The sequence below is a fragment of the Nesoenas mayeri genome (assembly GCF_963082525.1).
Source record: "Nesoenas mayeri genome assembly, chromosome: 3".
Classification (NCBI taxonomy): Eukaryota; Metazoa; Chordata; class Aves; order Columbiformes; family Columbidae; genus Nesoenas; species Nesoenas mayeri.
In genome coordinates, this window is record NC_137544.1 from 109,541,836 (window position 1) to 109,561,206 (window position 19,371).

Sequence of the window (19,371 nt, forward strand, 5' to 3'; positions counted from 1 at the left end):
AAGAAGTGATTGGACAATGCCCTTTGACATGTGGTGTCAGTTCTGGGGTTGTCCAATGGAGGGACGGGACCTGGTTGTGACGATCCTTGTGGGTCCCTTCCAACTCAGGACATTCTATGATTCTGTGATTCCATGATCTGTCCCAGGCAGCCTGTGCAATGTGCCTCTGACTGCCTCCTGCCTTACCCATGGCATTACCAACACAGGTCTTCATGCTGAGCATCCTTGCTTGATCTCTCAGCAGAGAAGTCAATGGCGGGGAATGGCTGGGAAGGGCTCATAAGCTCCTCAGCTCCTGCCCTCTCAGGGTCAAGATGCGCACAACTTCAAATAACTCTGTGGCACTCTCCTGGCTGTGGAGGGCTGCCTGTGGGATAAAAGAGGCCTAATGTGGGGAAATGCTGAGAGGGTTGGGACTGTTTAGTTTGGAGAAGGCTCATGGGGGTTCTCACCAACATTTATAAATACCTGATGGGAAAAAGAATATGGACCCAGACTCTTCTTAGTGGTGCCCAGTGAAAGGACAAGAAGAAATAGGCAGAAATTGAAATACAGGAATAAGCAGCCTTCATACTGTGTCATACCCAACTCGCCCAGTCATTTCTTATAGCTATATTAGGTGCGGTGGCCAAGAAGGCATCTCCAGCCTTCTTTAGCTATGCTAAATACATCAGTGAAGTGTTCCTGCTGGTTCCTACGGCTGGTTCTTACCAGCTGGCTCTTGCTGTGTTCATCACAACTTGCAGATCTTGCACTGACCAGCCTAATAAGTGTTCAGACAGAGCAAAATCAGACACAGACCCTTTCAATTATGCTGATCTTGCCTGTGGAAGCTCCAGATATCTGTGTCATCCAACATCTTGGCTTCTTACAAGCAAACACCTCCACCTAGGAACCTTGCAACTGGATGCAGTCTTCCTGAGAAGCATGTACTACTATTATTCCATGCTCAGCAGGACAGTCCCACTAGAGCCTGCTATCAGTATTTCTGTCCTTCCTGTAAGTACTGCAGCCTCATACACCTCAGCAAGGAACACTTTGGTTTGATTCTTTTCATATAGTTTATTGCATCAGTCATGTTTTGCTGCCCAAATTAACAGCACTTTTTTCTTGTACCTCTCCAGGATCCAGAGAAGAGAAGAATCTGGTCAAGGCCTGAACAGAAGGATGCTCTTTTAACATGCTCCAGTCCAGTGAACACTCCTTTAGAGAATAAGCTCAAGAGGGAATAGGACATGGAATTACCAGCTTCCAGAGAGGAACAAGCAGGCTGCCCAAATGCCTGCCACAGGAGAATGTCACTGTGTTCGTGACCCGAGACTTGCCTGCTCTTATGGATCCCACATTCATTAACCTACAAATACAAAAAGCCCTCAGGAGAACAATTTTATTGTCTCTTGAAGTAAATATTCTGGGACAGCCTTCTTCTGAACGTCTGAGAAACGAAGATTAGACATGACAGAGGAACTCGGAGCCCAACAGTATCTAATGTTTTTCCAGGTCATCTAATAAATTGCCTCCCACTAAAGCCTGAAGTTCTTTGTATCTTCAGAGGACCACAGAAAAAAAGCAAAACCAAAAGAAAAAAGCCCTCTACAACTATCTGGAACAAACAGAGTAGGTAAAGAACATTTCTGTGAGTTCTGCTAACAACAATGTCAATCACAGAAGTAAGGTTGATGTGATGTGTGTGCTGGTTCCTCTGAGCTTTTTATTAGGTATTTAGAAAAAAGTTTAATCTCAGGGAGTTATTTCATGATTTGCATTGCTGTGCCCAGTGCTGATGTGTGATTAGAATAGAGGGCAGACACTGCTGTTGCTGCTGAGAAACTATGTGGAGAAGATTGGCTGGCAACACTTGCATACAGCATTCATTATTTTTCATCAACAGCAAGAATAATGTTACTTTTTCAGCATATAGTATTGCACTTGATACCTTCAGATGCATGGCAAAAAAATAAACAAAACCCCAAGAATAATCAAAATAAGCTTTCTAAAGCATTATATCCTGGAGAACGTGTTACAAGACACAAGCCTTTGGTGCTGGTTAACTCCCTTCATGTCCTTTGTTAATCAGTCTTCCTCTTTCCACTGGAAGTCAAGGCATGGACTGTGGTTGCAGGGCGTACTGGTGAAATGCCTCCTCTAAAAGAGGCAGGGGGGAGACAGACCTTCTTCTCAGAGAAAATCTGACAGACTGCAGCCAAGAAGAACAGTCACAAGGAGGCCATAGCTAGAAATGGAGAAAGATCAAACGAACTAGAGAGTGGATGAGCCCCCAGCGCTACCCAGTTTGTTAGGTACTGTTTTATTCTGGGTGGCTGGAGGAAGCTGTGATTCTTCTCTGTAATTCAGGAAGGATTGTTTGTGTTGCTGTTAATAATTTAGAGCTTGAATAATAATTCTTGTGTCTTGGTACCTCTTCTTTTTCTTGGTCAGAAGAAAGGCACTTTAAAATAGGAAGGGAAAGAAGTCATTCATAACAGTCAGCAACACTAGTCCTGTATATTCACTGAATGCTTTTAACTCCTTCCTTTATTTCTCTAGCTCTTCCTTATCTACTCAGCATCATGCTAACTAGGGGATCCTACTGTAATAGTCTCTTTAATCACTCAGCTCTCTTCTGCCTGAATTAGGGTCCATTTGTAGGGTCTATGTGCTGACTCCCCATTACTGGCCGTTAGTAATAATATTAATACAGTATACCAGGTGGGGTTGCATTTGCCTAGGTTCAGCTTGCTTTGATTTTGCAATTTGTTGTGCTGCCTAGCACTGGGGTAGTTCTCCCAACATTGCTGCACAATTCCATTTGGGTTTTTGCCCCCACTTTGTGTTATTCCTCTGCCTTGCCCGTTGACTTGGTTGCTTTGAGCCACGGGGTAAACCATCTTCTTGGCAGCAAGAATATTCTTCAGGAGGCCCCGAATGTTTCCGGAGTTGCAGCTTTTTACCATGGGGGAATGGCACGTTATTTCTTCTACAGTGGTTCGACAGCAAACTTCACAAGTTCCTCGAGGGGGAATACCGTCTAGGCAATGCAACCACCAGTTTTCCTGGCACAATGTGCATTTAAAGCATACAAAAGGATAACAGTTGCAACCTATGTTATCACATTTAACTTTATAATCCTTACAAATAGGGTATTTATAATCAGCTTTATCGTTTTTCTGTACTTGCATGATACAGGTTGGTAAGTCCAAGTCCATTTATTGCTTCCTCAGTTTAATCCTTAAAGGGTTCTCTGTGGATTCTGCAGTCCACGTGTCGATCTTGATCGGGCCTTTCACTCGACTGGCATGTGTCCACCCCTTCTCAGCGGTCCGAATAGCTGTTTCTGTAGTGAGTAAAACAACATAAGGTCCCTCCCATCGAGGGGTTAGTGATGCCTCCTTCCAGGTCTTTATAAGCACTTTATCTCTAGGTTCTAGAGTATGTATTTTTATGTCTAAGGGCAGTTGTTGTACCACTAATCCTTTTTCCCAAAGGTATTTTCTTCACTTTAATAACTGTATTAGATAATTCTTTATTTGGAAATCCTTTATTTCTGGGTGGTCCTGTGGTATTTCTAAATCATAGGGCATACCATATAACATCTCGAAAGGTGAGATCCCGAGGTCTGTTCTCGGCTGCGTTCTTATATTTAGTAGTGCTAAGGGCAAACACTTTACCCATGACATTTTGGTTTCTATCATCAGTTTTGCAAGTTGTTTCTTTGTCTCTCCATTCATTCGTTCTACTCTTCCTGAACTTTGTGGATGCCATGGAGTATGATATTGCCAATTGGTACCTAGTGCCTGGAAGGTCTCTGTAATAATCTTTGATGCAAAATGTGGGCCCCGGTCGGAATCAATGGCTTCAATTATTCCATATCGGGGAATTATTTCTTCTAACAGTATTCTTGCTACTATAGGTGCAGTAGCTCTAGCTGTTGGGAATGCCTACACAAAGTGTGTAAGGTGGTCTACTAGCACCAACAAATAACGGTAACGTCCGACCTTTGGTAGTTCTGTAAAATCAATTTGTATTTTTGAGAACGGTCGAAATGTGAGTTCCCTCCCACCGGGAACTCGTTTCTTTATTTGCTGTTTATTCACTCGCTGACAGGTGAGGCACTTTTCAACAATTCGTTTTGCTATATTGTATGCTCCTATACAAGTATACTTTGTAGCAAATTGATTTACTAATGCCTGCGTTCCCCAATGTGTGATATCATGTAATCTGTTCATTATACTAATTGCAGTTACTTTTGGAACTACTTCCCTTCCATCTTTTAGCTTCCACTGTTTGCCTTGCTGCTTTGCTCCTAATTTAGCAAGCTTCTCTTGTTCTACAGTGCTAAAAACGTATATGCCCAGATGACTGGGACACCATTTATCTCTGAGGCCTAGGCAGGTGCATGGAATGGCGTCTACATTAAATTCTTTCCAACATTCATAGCAAGGGTAATCATTTTCCTACATCATCCCTTGCCCACAGTTTGGGCAGTCTTTTCTTAGTTCCTTTGGGTCTAGAATCTCACAAGTCAATCTCTTAAGATTTAATAAGGCCGCCTTTCTTGCTTCTTCGTCTGCAAGGTTATTTCCCCTAATAATGGGATTTAGACCTTTCTGGTGCCCCTTTACATGAACCACTGCTATTGCTCTAGGTTTTCTTATTTCTTGCAAGATTTGTATAATTAGTCCTTGATGTATTAGGTTTTTCCCTTGTGAATTTATCAGTCCTCGTTCTTCCCATATTTTGCCAAATGTATGTACTACTCCAAATGCATACTTTGAGTCTGTGTATATAGTCCCGCTACCCGTGCCAATTAATTGCAAGGCTCTTAGAACAGCATATAATTTGCAAGCTTGTGCAGACCATCCAGGGTTTAGTGGTCCTGATTCTAGGACTTCATTGGTTTTCCCATTTATTATTGCATATCCTGACTTTCGCTTTCCTTCCACCACCCGGGAGGAGCCATCTACAAATAATTTTTCTCCTGATAACTCTTCCTCTTCTAGATCAGGTCTTATTTTGGTTTGTTCTTCAATTACTTGCAAACAATTATGTGTCAATTCTACACTAGGTTCTCCGTATAGGAATTGTGCGGGGTTCTGTAAAGAGGTGCTTTCCAAAGTCAATTTTGGGGATTCAATTAGAATACTTTCATATTTTAATAACCTAGAATCTGTTATCCATTTTTCGGACTTTTGTTGCAGCACCCCTCGTATATTGTGCGGTGTTAATACATGCAGTTGCCCTCCAAATGTTATTTTCTGCATTTCTTCCACTAATAATGCAGCTGATACTATTGCCTGTAAACATGTAGGCCAACCCCTACTAACGGGCTCTAACAATTTGGATAGGTAGGCTACTGGTTTTTTATGTCCAGCCCACTCCTGCACTAATACTCCATATGCAGTTCCTGAGTCCATATTAGTAAATAAATAAAATGGCTTTTGTGTGTCTGGTAGGCTTAACACAGGGGCACTCACCAGTTCTTTCTTAATATCGTTCAGTTGTTCCTCATCTTGTTCTGTCCATTGTACTAATTTTTCCTGTGTTAGTTTTTTGTACAAAAATTTCACTTTCTTTGTATAGTTTTCGATCCAATGTCTGCAGTATCCAGTCAGTCCTAATATTTGTCTTATCTGCCTCTTAGACTTTGGGGCCGGTAATGACAGGATCCCTTTTATTCTTTCCGGGTCTAAATGTTTGGTCCCCCTGCTTAAATAGTGCCCCAGATATTTTACTTCTTGTTCGACAAACTGAAGTTTACTTTTTGATACCTTGAGTCCCTGTAAACTAAGGAAATTTAATAACCTTATACTCTCTTGTCTAACCCTCTCCTCATCCTGCCCTGCCAACAATAGATCGTCCACATACTGTATCAGCACTACTTCAGAGCTACGTTCGTATTCCTGTAAAATTTGTTCTAAAGCTTGCCCAAAGAAGTTGGGTGACTCCGTAAACCCCTGGGGAAGTACAGTCCAGCGTAACTGTTGTTTTCTATGAGTATCTGGGTCTTCCCACTCAAAGGCAAAATAATTTCGACTTTCCTCATCCAATGGGCAAGCCCAGAAGGCATCCTTTAAGTCTATTACACTATACCACTTATCATCCGGGCTTAGATGACTCAGGAGGGTATACGGGTTAGCTACTACAGGAAATTGACTCACAGTCCTTTTGTTTATCTCCCTCAGGTCACGTACCAGCCTCCATTTCCCATCTTTTTTTCTTACTGGTAAAATGGGGGTGTTAAAAGGAGACATGCAAGGTTCAAGCAAGCCTTTTTCTAACAATCTCTCTATTTCTGGTTTCAACCCCCTTCGACCTTCTTCAGATATTGGAAATTGTCTTACCTGAATGGGTATATCTGGGCTAGAGATTTTAACTTTAAAGTGCGTTATGTTCAGTTTCCCTACTGAAACCTCCATATACCACACTTCAGGATTAATTTTATTCTTGTCTTCCACTTTGAGGGGACATAATCTTATCCGAATTTCTTTCCCTATTACTTCTAAGTTGATACCCAATTCGATTATTAAATCCCGCCGCAAGAGATTATATTCAGCTTCTGGAACTAAAAGCAAATTTCCCACTCCTATTTTGGAGTCGGTTTTGATAATTACCCCCTTTATAACGGGAACACGAAATGGCTCCCCTTTTGCCCCAATTACTTGCATGGTGTCGGAGGATATTTTGCATCCCCTGGGCAAGGCTTGTATGGTAGATCGCTCTGCCCCAGAATCGACAAGAAATTCAATTTCTTGCTGCTGGGGGCCCACTTTCAATTTTATCAAGGGCTCTGTTCCTTTTTGGGTCCCCAGCAAAAAGAGCCCCTGACACCCCTATTCTGCTTTAAACATTTTCTCATCCGCCATTTTCTTCCTACAGTTCCACTTAATGTGCCCTTTCTTTCCACAGTAAAAACATTCTATCAGCTCACCCCATTCCATTGTAGTCTCGCTATTAAGGGGTCTTGTCTTAGGACTAGGCCCCTTATACTCTGCCCTTCGATCTTTGGATTTCTGAGCTGTACCTTCTCTGACTGCTGCAACCATCATTCGTACAGTCCTCCGCTCTTTTTCATCCTCTCTCCTGACATACACTTTCTGAGCTTCCCTTAGTAGTTCATCTAATCCACGATTTTGCCAGTCCTCAAGTTTTTCAGTTTCTTCCGAATATCTGTCCAGGATTTTGCTACAAATTGCGTTTTTAACAATGCTTCCCCTACAGGGGTACTGGGATCTAATCCCGAGTATAACTGTAAATTCTTTCTAAGCCGTTCTAGCCATGCTGTAGGCGTTTCATCTTTTTTCTGGTGTTCACTAAACACCCTTCCAATGTTCTGCCCCCTCGGTACAGATTCTCTAATACCCTGGACTAATATAGTCCGCAGATCTTGCATGTGACCCCTGTGTAATGGGTCCTGGTTATTCCAGTCAGGCCTTTGCAGCGGCCATTTAGTGTCGGCTGCAGGACCCTGTTGATGCTGTTCATCCCAGATTCGCATACCAGCTCTACGGATCATTCCCCTCTCTTCGGCAGTAAATAATATTCCTATGATTGCTTGCAGTTCATCCCACGTGTATGTATTAGGTCCTAAGAATTGATCAACCCGCTCCGCTACTCCTAGCGGGTCCTCTAATAGACTCCCCATTTCCTTTTTAAAATCTCTGACGTCTCCAGAATTGAGGGGCACCGTCACATACCCCATTCCCGCCTGTGGACCTCCCATCGCAATTTCTCGCAACGGATATAATTGTCCCGTCATCTGGTACTGCTGCTGTCTAATCTTACTACGAGTGACGGGTCCTGTGGGTTGACTAAGGTCCATTTCCTCCAGGTTCGGTGCCAGCGGTGGAGCATTTGGACTAGGGGCCGGCACCGGGGGTGGTGGTGGCGGCGACACATAAGGTGGGGGTGCTACGGGAATTTCTTCCTCATGCCGCTTGTTTCTTTGTTTATTGTGGCTCTTATCCCCCTTTTCTTTTAATGGATACAGATTGATCCTAGTCTCTGACCCTATCCATAAACGTGCATAATCGCTCTCCTCTTGACTAAACGGTTCCTTTGAGTTAACGTAAAGGTTCAAGGCTTGGCAAATCCAATCCTCAAAGGATCCGAACACTGGCCAAAACAGGTGGTCCTTACGAATTTCCTTACCACCCCAAACTACCATACAATAGCGTATCATTTTTGTTTTACTCTTACCCCGTCTAGAGGGGTAATCATTCCAATATTTAATCATCAATCCTAGTGGACTATCCTGGGGGATTGGCGGAAGTTTCGCTTGCGAATCCCCACCCATGGGACCAGAAGGTCTACTTTTCTTCTGTCCCATCTTCCAGGGTACACTCACGCACACTCACACACTCTCCCCTCGTTCGTGACTCGCACCCTCGCGGGCTACGAGAACTGCACTACTGGAGGGTCCGCACTCGCTTCGTCCGCAATTGGATGTCTCAGTCGTCGTACCCCAGGAAACGCAGCCCCAACCGAGTGGAAATCCGGCCTATACTCAAGCGTCTTGCGTCTTCACTCGGATCTTTGCGCACAAAGTTTAAGGGGCTGCCAGCATTTACTTTGCTTATTGCATTTTAGAAGGTTGGTCGGTGAAGGGTGGCGACAAAATCCTCCAAGGGCTGCTAGAAAAAGAAGTGGGGCGCCTCCCTCAAAAAAGGATCACCGCCGAATATCCTTCATCCGAGTCACGGCACCAAATTGTAATAAATTTGGACTTAGTCTTGTAAGTAACAAAAGTTCTATTTCTAATCAAGCAATAAGCAAAGACAGTGCTGGGTGCGGCCTAGAGACCTCAGTCTCCCTTGCGGCACACGCACACAGCTAATTCAGTTCTCTGGGTTTTATAGTCCATCTCTGGTCCACAGCTTCCGGGTGTAATTTTCACTCAAGTTGAAGGCTCTTATCATGTGGGCATTGTCTGCTGTGTAGCCAGTTTTGATCGCCTTACTTTGGTTACTTATGAGGTAAATACATCAAGCAGGACAAAGCAAGTAAGAACTCAAACAAACATCTCCTTGTTAGGTAAATACATCAAGCAGGACAAAGCAAGTAAACATACAAACACTTCTCAAACAAACATCTCCAGGAGCTTTAATGAACAAATATTTCTCGGAACTGCTTGTTACATGGCCCAGCCCACTTTTATTAATTCAGTGTCTTGTAGCATACCTATCCCTCCATTCACCATCTGCTGGTGGCAGAGTATTCTGGCGATAGGAACGGTGCTGTCACTTAGGACATAACTTATTAGTATGCAAACGCCTATTTTGGGTAATGTTAAAACATTAAATAAAATGTATAAAGGCTGATCACTGCAGTACTACCTTCCTTTTTGTTGCATTTTTATATCATATGTTTTGTGTTTGGTTTGCTATAACACACACATTTGCAGTTCCTTGGGAAAGTGCAAAGATTAATTTCTGGGAAATGTTTCTAAATATTATCTGATGTATTGCAACTCCTTTGTATTGAAAAAATGATGTTACAACGAATGTACATTTTGAACAAGCTGCTAACCATGTAACCTGGGGATTGGAAGCAATCCCCATTTTACATTCACTTGCATGTCTTTTAGTGTTTGAAAAGAAAATGATTTTATGTTTGGAGGTTTTTTTTTTCATATGCAAAGTGTTTCAAGTTGGTTACCTCACCTAGTGCACTTGCCTCATAAGAATCCCCAGGGCTTCCTCCAACAACTCCAACAAGTTTCTCAGTTTAATTATGAGTGCAATTAATGATCTGGCAATGTGGAACACAGTAATGGCAGATTTCCTCTGAACAAGTCAGATAAGGAGGATTTCTGTGGGGCTCTTGCCCCTTCAGCTTGGTCATTCCTAAAAAAAAAAAAAAAAAGCCAGATCAGGTTCTTATTCAGCACTGCTGACTTCTGGTTATTTTTATGACTAAGGAAGATGTTTAGCTTTCAGAATCTGCTGCTGCTTCTTCTTTCTTGCTGCTATTAAGTTGCCTTTACTATTAGATACTAGAACAATTTTTGGATTATCATTTTCTTCCACTTTGTTCATGTCTGCTCAGAGAAGGAGCTCTGCATTGACTCTTGCTGGAGACAGTCGTGGGTGCAGAGGTGGGAAGCTAAGTGGCAGGCATACTACCCTTACAGAGCTCTTGCTTCTGGTCAAGACACTAGGAAAACTGGCATAAACCTAACAACATGCAAAAGCACAAATAGGGAGGGACACTTAACCAGCATAGGACTGGGCTGTCCTATTGACCTCGGTTAAAAATAAAAAAAAAAAAAAGAGGGAAAGGCTATGCAGTGTTTGATGGTAAGATGCTGGAAAGAAGAACATCTCTCTGACATTTATGTTGCTGATTCTTGGAACAACAGAGATCCTGCAAGCAAGTGTGGCAGCTCTAAGACTCCCGGTACTTTTACCTCTTCTAAAACTGGTTTGGAGAAAGAGCTTCTTCAGAAGCTTAGATTATAGTTTTTTTTCCGTTCACTGTTGTCAATACTGCCAGATCTCCCAGTCTGAAACAAGCTTAGTCTATGTTGGCAGAAGACAATGTCACTTCCAGGATATGCTAAGGTCCTGATAGTATCCAAATCAAAGCTGCTACACGCAAGACCGAACTACGGCTCTTGCTGTTTGTGTGTCATCTGCATCTCTCAGGACTAAGGCCTCTTCCCATTCCCAATGGAACAATTAACGTCATATTGGGAACTCGATTTCCGCTTCTCAGGCTTTCCAGCTCCCATGAAGAATCTCAGGGACGAGCATATCCTTCCTTTGCATTACCTTGTGTTACCTGTTAGACTTCTGTTGCTGCTAAACAGGAGGTAGTCCAAACCATATTTATCCAACCGCTATTCAAGTAGGAGCTGAATGTGGGTTTCTGTAGTAATTTCTACTGAGAGGAGACAAAAGAGGTAGATAACCTGTTGTACTTCCTGGCTTGCTTGAGAAACTTCATCTGCTGAGAGTTGAGTTTGCTTGAAGCAGAGGATCTCAGGAAAGTCCCTTTCAAGCAGGTCTCCAGGCTTGGGAGGCACAGCAGAAGGGCTTCCTCAAGTTGCTAGAAGTCCTCATCAGTTTGTTAGAGGCAGAAGATTTGAAGAACCTGTGGAAGTTTGTCTCAGGGGAGGGCAGCAGGGAGATGGAGCAGAAGCAGCCTGCTGTAGCTTTAAAGGCAATGCTGAGTAGGGAGCCATTTGGAAGGATGTAGTTTACTAAAGGGATCCAAAGCTTATTTTCCTTGAGTCTTTTTATTCTTCCTGTATCTAATCCCTTTAGAGCCTAAGGTCAACCCCTTTTTGTACTGCAATAACACTGTAATATATGCTTGCATTAATTCTTTTTGCACACTGAGCATGCAAGACCAATTTAAAGCTTTTTTTCAGAAGAAAAACACTGTACGATTGTGTATATAGAAATACTGAGAGAGAATTTTAATTCTGTCTCCTGTATAAATGCATGCATTGATTACCTGTATGTAGACCATGCTGTAAATGCTGCATAGTACTGTACATATGCTGCATAGTACATAGTACTGTAAAATCCTACACTTGAAACTACAATGAACAGGCAATGTAATCAAAAACAAACAAACAAACAGAAGCTGTGCAATGGATTTTGTGCCTTTTTTAAATCCATATATGCTAATCCAGACAATCTGGAAAAAAAAACCAAAAACCAAAAACCAAAAAACAAAAAACAGAAAAACAGGCCACACTGTGAGTTCAATTTACATAAATTTAGGCTAGTATCAATTTCACTTGAACCCAGTCATATCACAGCAGCAGGTTACAACTAGCCCGAACTTATGAAAGTTTTTAGAGCTCTGCCTTGATGGTTACCAGCATCCAAACTGGCTAAACTTAAGCTAGTACAATTCAACACCTATGAACACAGCAGAAACAATTTATCACATTTCTCTTGGTTTCTTCCACTGAGCATCCTCCACTGGCTGGCAGCATGGTCTGCACAGGGTGGTTGGATGGCTGTCTCCCATCAGCCATTTGACAAGGCATTTAAGAACATCTGGTAAACTTCCAGTCCCTCCACTCCCCGAAACCCCAGGGAAGCAGATGCAAAATTGTGGTTGTTCTGCAAGTAACATTCTCCTGCCTGGGCTGCTCAGTGGATCCGACCGTGCTGCTTTCATTGTGACTCACATCTGAAAGCAGTCGCCACTGTAGAGCGGCATGTGGTCCAACCCCTATTGCTGTTGGTCTGTCTGGCATCAGGTTGGAAGAGGAGACATGGTGACAGACTCTGTCTGCTTTGGTGTGAATTGCACAGTTACTAATTCAGTGTTTTTCTGAAAGGGGCTAGAGAGGGAGGCTGCAGGCAGTAGGTGCATGCAAAGGCTCTGGTACCTGTGGAAAGGGTGGTGGAAACCTTCCCACTTACAGAAGAAGCACAAGACCCCAACTCCTCACAGACAGAAAGCAGTTTGTGCAGGCAGGTGACGGCCTGGGAGGAAGAGCTGGGATTTGGTTGTGGTCTCTGACTTACAGGATTGTACAGTGTGTGAGTCTCTTTTTTCTCCTGGGAATTGTATGGAGAGTCAGGATTCTTACGAGTCTGCCTCTAGCAGGGTCCAAAGCCCATCTCCTCTGTGATAAACACCTTAAAGCGCATTTTGGTTTGCTTCTGTAAGACTGTTGGTATGTGGGACATGTGCATCTTTGAAACACTGCGGAAGGATGCATGGATGCCATAGAGCCATCCATGCCACTGGCACATGGATGATGCATGGATGCCACTGGCTGAGAGATGATTCAGAACAAGGTCTGAAACAGAATGGCAGATGGAACAGATGCAGTATTTCCTAGTTTTATGTTAGCCAAATATTGTGATCTTTCTCTTGTACCAGGTGTTTTATTTTTTTTTTTTGTTTGGTTTGGGGTTTTTTTAGTTTTGTTGTTTTGGTTTGGTTTGCTTTGGTTTTGGTTTTGTTTCACAAATTATTGCATTTAAAATGTTTAAAACCAAGAGATGGGAGAAAAATGATAATCTGAAATTCTACAGTCTAAGAGAAAATTGATTAGGCTCACCTGAGAAACTGTTCCCTTTCCCCCATGTCAGTGCAGAGCTTCTGGAGACGGCAGGCTTTTCTGGTGAATGCCAGGCCCACTCTGTGCGGTGCCACAGACTGCTCTGCTGTGGGGGTGTAGGCACAGACAAGCTATAGGGTCTTTTCTCTATGCATTCAAGAGCTGTAAGATCACCAGAAAGCCATACAGGCATGGCAAGTGCTGTCATCACTCCATATTGCTAAAGGGACCTGGGCAGAGTGTGTGCAACTTGGCATGAGGCAGGACAGAGAAGAGCACATTAACAATCTGGATGTTGGTACTGCTCTTGAACCCACCAGCATGAGTCTGCTCTGTGCTGCTGTCTGAGAAGAACACATCTGGCTACATTCTTGGTGACAAGGGGACCTGGGAACTTCTAATGCATGGTTGTAAACTTGCTGTGACAAGTGTTGCCAGCAGGTCAGGGGAGGTTCTCCTCCCCCTCTACTCTGCCCTGGTGAGGCCACATCTCCAGTACCGTGGCCAGTTCTGGGCTTCCCAGTTTAAGAAGGACGAGGAATTACTGCAGGGAGTCCACCAGAGAGCTCCAAAGATTGTTAGGAGTCTGGAGCATCTTTCTTATGAGGAATGGCTGAGAGATCTGGGTCTGTTCAGTCTGGAGAAAAGAAGGCTTAGAGAGGACCTTATTTATACTCATAAATATTTCAAGGATGAGTGTTAAGAGGATAGGACCAGACTCTTTGCAGTTGTACCCAACAATAGGATGAGGGGCAACAGGCACAGATTGAAACATAGAAGGTTCCATGTAAACATGAGGAGGAACTTCTTTCCTTTGAGGGTGACAGAGCACTGCAACAGGCTGCCCAGAGAGGTTGTGGAATCTCCTTCTCTGGAGACATTCAAAACCCACCTGGACACATTCCTGTGTGATCTGCTCTGGCTGAATCTGCTTTAGCAGGTGGGTTGGACTAGATGATCTCCAGAGGTCCCTTTGAACCCCAACTATTCTGTAATTCCGTGGAGATTGCACCTTTGCTGATTTTTGCAGTATTTGCAGCATCACTGGGATGTAGAAACTTTCCAGCTGCCATATTGGGTAATGTAAGTCTCCTCTGAGGATGTCCTATTGCCAATGATCCTGCTAATTTGAAACCCCACCAGTTTAAAGACAAATCCCCAGACTCCACGTAGCTGCTGATGAGCACGGAGACAGAGATGGACTTGAAGGCTCTGACTTCTGCCTCTATTAAATACAAGCAGGTAGATCTTTTTCTCTCCTGACTCTCCTTCCTCTTCATATTCTAATTGTAGCCTCTGTGCAAAGCAGGCATATTTATTGCCTTCCAAATACATATTGTTGCCCAAAGTAGTTACTAGCCAAATTTAATTTAAATTCAGTGAAAAGACAGAGTGTTACAGATGTGAAATGCAGAGACTTTGTGGGGCACACATGCTCAGACTAATTAACAGCCATATGCATTCCTGGACAATTGACTGGGAAGTCAAAAGACCCAGGAGTTAAGATCTAAGCCCAAGCAGGTTGGAAAAAAATGGTTCACTGCCCAAAGACAGGCAAATGTGTCTTCCGAGAAAGTGAGGAACATAGGCAGAGATCGGAGCTTGCTATAGGTAAAGGCAGTCTTTTTGACTCAGATTTGTCCAGATCCAGGGTAGCCCTGCCCACTGACAGTCTTGGTAGCTTTTTAAAACGGGATGGTTGCCTCAACTCACGGCATAGTTCCTTCTCATAGTGGAGGAAGCCTAGCAGATGGCCACCGAGATGATGAGGAACTAGAACATATGACATACAGAGAGGCTGAGAGAGTTGGGTTTGTTCTGCCTTAAAAAGAGAAGGGCTGGGGTGGGATCTTATTTTTTCCTTGAATTACCTGATGGAAGGATGATGCCAGACTCTTCTCAGAGGATCACAATGAAAAGATGAGATGTGATGGACACAAGCTGGGTAAAAGGAAAATTAGATGTAGAAATTAGATATAAAGAAAAACTTTTTCAGCATGAAAAGCCTCAAACTCTAGGACAGGATCCCAAAGAGGTTGTGAGATCTCCATCTTTGAAGATACTCAAAACTCAGTTGGACATGGCCTGGAGCAGGCATCTCTGAGTTAGTCCTACTTTGAAGGGTGGCTGGAGCAGAGACCTCCAGAGATTCCTTATACCTTTTTTATTCTGCAATTTTAAGATGCAAGCTAAGACTCTCCACTCTTGATCTTCTGGCATCTTCCCATTGGCACAGCAGAACAGAAAAATTCTTCTCCAGCTTTTGGGAAAAAGTCCTAGAGCAGCTGAGTGACCTGTAGTACAGAAGACACATAATGACTGCCAAGAGAGGACAAACTGCGAACACCTGGTCCGGCAGGCTGTTTGCTTACAGCTAGCTGCTGATTACATTAACTCAATAGTGAAGCCAATCTCATACTTTGATGCCCTAGGACATTCTTCCTTGTTAACAGCCTCAGGTGATGATAGCAATGAAGGTAATAAAATATGTGTTAAATTAATAATTGATGCAAGCAGCATTTCAACAAAGTTTCTTTTAGTTGAGTTTGTAGGTAACTTCTGTCCTCCATATTTTTTGGCATATTTATGCTCTTCAGATTTTCTCCATGGTGCATTTGCAGCAGCAAAACAACAACAGCTTCGGGCTTCTTTAAGGAAAGCATTCTGACAATTTTGGGGTATTGCATGCAACAGGTTAAGCAGTCCAAGTCTCCCACAGGTAGGCAGAAGCCAAACAATCACTGTTGTGCTTAGGGTGCAGTGTCCATGCAGGGAAATAGAAAATACATGGGGAATTACAGACAGAAGGGCAGTTCATTTGCTAAATACCACAAAGAATTTGTACAGCCAGAGGTGGAAGTACATTATGATTAGAAAGGTATCTACTGCACAACTGAATGACAGCAAAGGGGTACCAGAGCAGAAGAAGGAAAGAAGCATTATTTTTATTACAGCAACATCATGATGTCCAGCTCTGTATCATATCTTACTGCTTCATGTGAATCTCATCTCAGTAAAACTTCTGATGTCTTGCAAGGGTAAGAGCTGTTGAGGAAAGAGGGGTTGCTGGAGACAGGGCTGCTGGTGAGGCAGACTGCAGGACACATAAACCGTATCTCTGACCTACAGAGGATGTACACTGCAAGACTGGATTCAGTTCTTCTTGACCAGAAAGTAGATGAGATGACACAAGCTCGTAGGAGCTGACGGGATGTATGAAAGTTTACATATGCAGAGAAACCAGCGATCACAAAGCTGTACCATCAATCACAGCATCTAGAAAATGGGATGAAGTAGAGCAGCAGGTGAACTGTTATTGGGGATCAGGTACTCCTTCCAGTGGGAGGCTCAGCACAAGGCAAGATGTTGGTCAGGGCTTCTTTAATCAGGTCCCAGTTCCACTGAGGAAGCGTGTCTGGTTAAGACTCCAGGCTAGCACTGCAGGTATATGTCCTGGGAAAACCACATCCAGCCAACAGGCAGAAGCCAATTTTAGGCTGCTAATGTCCAAAAAAATGCCTGAGGGAGGAAGTCAAGTGGGTAATTCTCTTTGCAAAGGGTGGTAAGTCCCTCTTACCAGTTCAAGACCCAAATCTGTCATCCTAATAGAAAAGGTAGAGTGGGTCAGTGAAAGACTAAATCAGGCTAATACAGGGTCATCTTCAGCACTAGACTTCAGCTTTAATGAAATAAGAGACAATGATTTGGAGTCCAGAGGCATTGCCAACACCAGCCTGTGTTTTAATTTATAAGATATAAAAAGAAATATTAAATAGATAACAATTTTTCACCATGCATAACAGCTTGATGCTGCCCACTGAGCTATTTGAAATGTCCCTGTTATACATGAGCATAGAGATCTTACATTTTTCAGGCATACTAATAAGGCAGTTGCTCTGCACAGAATAACATGCAGATTTACAGCGCAATTTGAAAATTGTGTCAATGGACTGAAAAGCTATTGAGGGCTTCTTTCCCTCTCAGAGACAAAATGTTCTGTTCCCATAGCCAGATGAATATGCTGGCTGATGGCAGCTCTGTAGCCCAGGTAGTTAAATAGGTGCTTGTTTAGTCGTAGCCTCTGATACTGTCAAATGCCACTTGCAAACACAGATGTTTGGAGCCTGCTGTTCATAATTAGGACTGAAAAGTAACCTGATGCATTATTGATTGGTTGAGTTTACAGAGAGGCTTTTGTTTCTCAGCCCTCTTAAAGAAGGGTGACTTAAATGTTTTGGGATTTGGTTTTGGTTTGGTTTGGTTTTTTAATCCATTTTACAGAGTGATGCTTCTGTGGTTTTAATTTGCAACTAATAGTTAATTAGACTAAACTTCAATGGACATTTATTTTGCCTATTTATTTTGCGATTTTTTTGCTTATTTTGCTTATTTGTTCAAGTGTGTGCATGTGTGTGTGAGTTGCTGCTTTTCTGTTGGTATTGTGATCAATTTACAACCTACCCCTGGTGCCTTATGGGCCATCTCTCCACCACAGACTGCTACTCAAGAAAGACCAGCTGTTCTGTCCTCCCATTGCTTTTAGTTTTTGGACACCCCAGAGTCTAATAATGATACTTCATATGTCAGCTTTCATGACTTAACTTGCGAATCATTTTAGTGAAAGCTGAAGGAGCCTGTAAGAGTCAGAAGTATGAGTTGCTGGAGGGATGTGAGAGCAGGAGCGAGGGATGAATAGCATAGAGGGGAACACAGGAGCACTACAAGGGTATTGCCCCCAAGACAATGGTGGATAATATGGAAAAGTCATCAGCAAATGTAGCTGGCCCTGAGGGGCCCCTTGAGTTCACCATGGCCTAGGAATGAAAGAGAGTTGCTGAATGGTTCCAGTAAGGAAGAAGTGAATATGTAAATATTTAAATATTGTAATAAATATATAAATACTGAAGAAGACTGGTAAACATGAAAAAAATCCTGAGGAATTGCTTGCAAAAATCTCTTTTAGGTCCAGGTAAAGACTGCTAACAAAGGAACTCCTTTGGCACATTTTTCTGCCTTCATTTATGAGTATGTGTGAATCTCTCTAAGGTTTGTATGAATTAAATGATTGAGGGATCACTGCTCAGGCATGTAATTTGAAAGTGTCATGGACTAGAATCTTTCGACTGATGCTTCCCACTGCTCTTGATTCTGATGTCTGTGTCCATGCTATGTCTGAATACTAACCCTTTTCTTTTGTCACATGTGTCTTCTTGCAGGCATATATGCTGAAGTCATTTGAAATGAATGGTCTGCCCAAGGCAGTGCCTTTAAGTTTGCCTTATCAAGACTTCAGAAAAGATATGTCGGACTACTGGGAAAAGCCTAAGGTATCCCAGCGGATAAAGAAAGGTGATTTCTCAAATGTTATTTTGACTGCCCCTTGCAAACCTCTGGAACCTTATCTGGAAATAAATGGAAAAGAGGAGGAGGAGGAAGAAGACAATGAGGAAGAAGACGAGGAGGAGGAAGAGGAGGAAGGGGATGAGATTGATATGCACAATGGTTCCAGCAGTGGCCTGAGTCAAAAAAGCACAGAGCACAGCCAGGAGCGTGCACCCTCCACACTCCTGGCTGATGACCAGAAGGGATCCAAGGGTCGCGCTTCCACTGCTGGTGGGGACCTGGAGCTGGAGGAAGGCTCAAAAACACTAGTGTTATTTTCGCCAGGTGATCTGAAAGAGTCTCCAGTGACCACAGACTTGGTTCCAGAAGTTGATCTGGGCACTCTTGCTGCACTGACTCCTCAGAGTGAGCGGCCACAGCCTATGGATAGCCAACTGCATGTATCCGAGCCAGGGACCCTCTCTTCAGTCCTTAAATCTGAACCAAAGCCCCCCGTGACAGTGGCTACAGCTTCCTCCCCCTTTACCAAAGCTGAGCGCACATTTATTCATATTGCTGAAAAGACCCACTCACGTGTCATGTCTTCCAGTGGTGAGCTGATGAGGCATGAGGAGAACTGCCCTCCAGGCCAGTTTGAGGAGGTCATTATTGAAGAAGAGCTGGAGGACAACCTGGTGCAGATAGAGAATGAAAGCATACATTCAGGACTGGAAGGGGCACAGACAGAGAGCTCTACGCTTTCGGCTAATCACATTGAAACCACCTCAGAAACAGCAGGGGAGCAGCTGGCCCTTCCCAATGTTGAAGCAAAGCCTCTCAAAGACAAGCCAGAGCTCTCTGACAAAGTGTCACTCTCGCTGGATTTGGATGAGCCTGGTAAGGTGGTGACAAGGGATTCTGACCTTGAGAAGTCAGCACTGGTGGCAGAACACCAGAAACGAGCAGAGATCCTCTTCAACACACAGCATAAAGGCCTCAGGAGGCCTCTTGGTTCCAGG